The sequence below is a fragment of the Panicum virgatum genome, chromosome 7N, assembly GCF_016808335.1.
Source record: "Panicum virgatum strain AP13 chromosome 7N, P.virgatum_v5, whole genome shotgun sequence".
NCBI lineage: Eukaryota > Viridiplantae > Streptophyta > Magnoliopsida > Poales > Poaceae > Panicum > Panicum virgatum.
The window spans coordinates 22,012,819-22,016,706 of record NC_053151.1 but is presented as its reverse complement, the minus strand read 5'-3'; the positions used below and the strand labels follow the sequence as shown (position 1 = coordinate 22,016,706).

Here is a 3,888-nt window from a genome sequence, read left to right as displayed (position 1 = left end):
AAATATGTATACATATATGCCTAGTAACTAGAGTGTTTCTATTCTAAACTCGAGCGATTCAGCAGTTCTTAGATTGGCACCTGTGCCGAACTTTTTGATATTGTATTACTGGAGTGCTAAGACTGATCTACTTTCAGTAATTCTTAGATTCGCACCTGTGCTGAACTTTTTGATATTGTATTACTGGAGTGCTAAGACTGATCTACTTTCAGTAATTCAGCCGTTTGTGTGGGATTTACGCCATGTATTTTATCATGTTACTGTGTGCCTTTTTTTGTCATTACTGTATCACTTGGGTAAGACACCAATTATCATCACCGTATTACTTTTTTGTTACTATTGTAATGGAGTGCTAAGATTGATTACATATTACATTACTGAAATGGTTGTTTGTTTATATACATACAATATCCCCAAACTTTGCATGTAATTTTTTTTGAGAAACTCCTTTGCATGTAATAATTGTACCCTCTTGGTGACCTCGTATGTTGAGTAATGCAATAATATGTCATGGTCACTTTGACAGATGTTCGGTAATTCAGTAATCATAAACCATCATCGGTAATTCAATATTTTTGTTGATTCAGTAATCATGTAAAACTATATCCATTGATCGAACCTACCTCCAGTAATTTTCAAAATAATTACTTATAGAAATGCAATGCCTATCAACCTTAATTCGTTTATGATTATCTCAAGTTACTGAACATTATGGTACAATAATTTTCATAAAGTTTCCATCGATGCCTGTATGACATACGTCAAATTCCAAGTAACACTAGGATGGATGTTGGAGCAACTCCTTTGCATTTTTTGCTAATGGCCTAATGCCCCTACGCAATTCAAAAAGCAAGAGTCATAAAACACATACACCTTAGAAATTCAGTAATTTATTATTTGATGTTGAGTTACTGGAAAAAGTACGAGACACAAGGTTGCTGACGTCCTACATGCATGCATTACTAACTTCTTTTTTTGGAATCGATTCAGTAATTTAGTGCTTGGGTTATTTAGTATTTTCTTTTTTGTAGACCCAATAATCCCTATCTGCCTTTAGCTTTTTTCTAGTTACTGAGAAATGTGTTGCGTGGTAAGAAAATTCTAGTTACTGAACCATACTCCCTCTGTCTTGAAATATAAGGCACTTTTGTTTGTCCTAAGTCAAACTAGTCTAACTTTGACCAACCATATAGAAAAGAGCAATAACATTAACGATGTGAGATGAATATCATTACATCCGCTACGAAGTATATTTTCATAATTTACTTATTTGATATAGTAGTTGTTAATACTTTTCACTATAAAATTGGTCAAACTTAAACTAATTTGACTTAGGACAAACCAAAATGCCTTATATTTCAGGATGGAGGGAGTAGTAATATACTTGCTTTAATTTTGTGTGTATGTCCAGTAACACCATTGCGCCCGGTAATCAGATTTTTTTCAGTAGTATTTGGGGGGGGGAGGGATCAATTACTGATGAACATTCCTATTGCTTCAATTACTGACGAACATTCCTCTGCGGTATTACTTAATTACATGATGGCTCAGGTTCAACATATAATAAATTACATCCATGGCGCTTTGACTTTTTGCTCATCTAGCATCAGCTTCATTTTTTACCTTGTGCATCCATTCATACGTGCAACAAAAGTCCTGCGGATTTCCTCTCTTTTCTGTTCTTCTTGAATGAGGACTGGCAACAAAACTCCAGCGACTCAAATTGCATCTCAATGTCTGGAACACAATGTGGATCCAAAATCATCGCCCTGTGATAAACAACAAACAATTTGTTCTAATTTCACCATCACAAGCAACCCATATTAATTATGTGATACAACAATATTTTTGTGCACCATATATACCATTAAAATAACTTCAATCCATTAGTTCAGTATTTCGCAGAATAAGGCATATTACATAAAGAGGACTCACATGCGTGAGATCATTTGCTCAGGTTCGGCACAAGTTGGAGGCTCCATAACAGGATGATACCTCATATCATCCATGAAGTCTCAGTAACCTGTGTCTCAAGCAGCAGTCAATTCTGGTGGCCTCCACAAGCTTGCACTGATGGCAGCACCACCAGCATATGTTGATTCTGGAGATGGTTGATGAGGAGCTGTGGCTGATAGCGGCACTGATACCGGGGTTGCAGCACACAGTTACTGACAAGGCTGACAAAAGGGCTGTACCAATCTAAGCATCTCTGTCGTAAGCAGTAATCCATGAACACCCAGTAACCAACAGTTTGTTAAGCCATTCCATGCACACAAATAATATCTCAGTAATCGAGTAATCGGAACAGTATACGCACACTAGTAATAATCAGTAAACCTTCAGTAATCTGCTAATAGCATTGATTAGTGCAGCATCTCTGACATCCGCAATACATAGGATTCATGATAGTATTAATATGTTCCAAACATGCTAATAGTATCTCAGTAATCCAGTACCCGAAACAGTAATCATATTCCCCCTACCAAATCATGCACACAAATACTGAGTTGCAGTGTGTGGGATTGAGAAGGAACCCCAGCCCCCTGAACCCTCTCGATTTTTCAGTAATCCACAGTTTTTCCTCTCTCTCCAGGAAAATCCAATGCTAACTGTGGCATTGAGACTGGAAGCATCACGGGGGACTGCTACCATGCGTGCAGCCAATTTCTCTTCCAGATCTGCAAACTACAGAAGGATTGAAGGAATCAGTGCCTGGAATCGGGGATGAAAGCTAGCTGCGGAGTAGGAATTACTGAGATAGACAGATGAATCAAGCAGGAGGAAGAGGAATCACCGTGAGGATCCACTGTGGTGCGGAGTAGGAATTACTGATATGCAAAAATTTTGGGGAGGGACGCCGACAAAAGCACCTGCGCGTCGCCGTGCCGCCGGCCCGCGCGCTGCGCGCCTGCTCCTTCGCGCTCGCCTTGTTTCTCCCCTGCACTGCCTTGCCTCGATTCTCCTTCGCGCTAGCGCTCGCAGCACCTGATCCCCCTCGCCGCTCGCCTGATCCCTACACCCGCGCGCCGCCGCTGACTCCCTGCACACGCCGCCGCGCCCGGGGCCCTCACCGCTCGCCGCGCCGCTGCGCCCCAGGGTCGCCGCGCCCCGCCCAAGGCCGCGCTCCGCGCCTGCTCGCGCTCGCCGGTCGCGTCACTCCCGGCTCGCGCTCGTGGAGGAAGGAAGCCGGTTGGGTCGGGGGAGAGGACGACGCTCGGGGCGAACGGGTCGGGAGTGGGATCCGATCTGATTGGTTGGGTTGGACTGGTTGGTTGGACGTTGGGCTGGTGGGTGTATAGAATAGCACTGCTATATATATATATATATATATATTAGTTTTTTTTAAGTAGCCGCTTCCTCAGCTTCCTCAGCGGTAGTCCCATCCTCGCTGGCATGGCAGCGCACCCCCGGCTCCCTCGGCAGCACCGCTGCTGCTGCTCCCCTTCAGATGTCGCGCTCTAAAGTGTCCCTGGTGTTGCAGTCCACTCCACTCGCGACGGTGCAGCAGCGCCGACCGAGAGCTCGCAATCCCGCCCCTGGCAGTGAGCATGGTGCGCCCCAGGGGCGCAGCCAGGATTGCAACATGGGGGGCGAGACATCGAGTATAAAAAACGATCTCATTTTTTTCATGAACTCTAATATAGCATGAATGAAGGTATTCTAGAAACGGGCCTATCGAACTCTATATTTGATTGTATTTGTAGAACAAGTTCTCCTACACGTTGCCATGTAATCGTGGATAGGTTGTATAAGGCAAAGATATATAAAATAATTACACAGTAATGCTATTAATTGTGATAATTGATTGCGTATAGATGGGTTTGGTGATAACACAAAGAAAATTGTATCTGGGTTGATCTTGCTTCAAACTACCATATAAAAAATGGA

At 43.0% G+C, this 3,888-nt stretch overlaps 1 long non-coding RNA gene across 1 annotated transcript; it reads right to left on the bottom strand.

Moving 5' to 3' along the window:
* Nucleotides 1-1,473: 1,473 nt before the first annotated feature.
* LOC120680470 lies at nucleotides 1,474-3,273 on the bottom strand. Its single transcript, XR_005677680.1, has 3 exons — nucleotides 2,795-3,273; nucleotides 1,936-2,685; nucleotides 1,474-1,769 (listed from the first exon to the last, which is right to left on the bottom strand). It is a non-coding gene; the product is annotated as an uncharacterized LOC120680470 (long non-coding RNA).
* Between the last annotated feature and the right edge of the window lie 615 nt (nucleotides 3,274-3,888).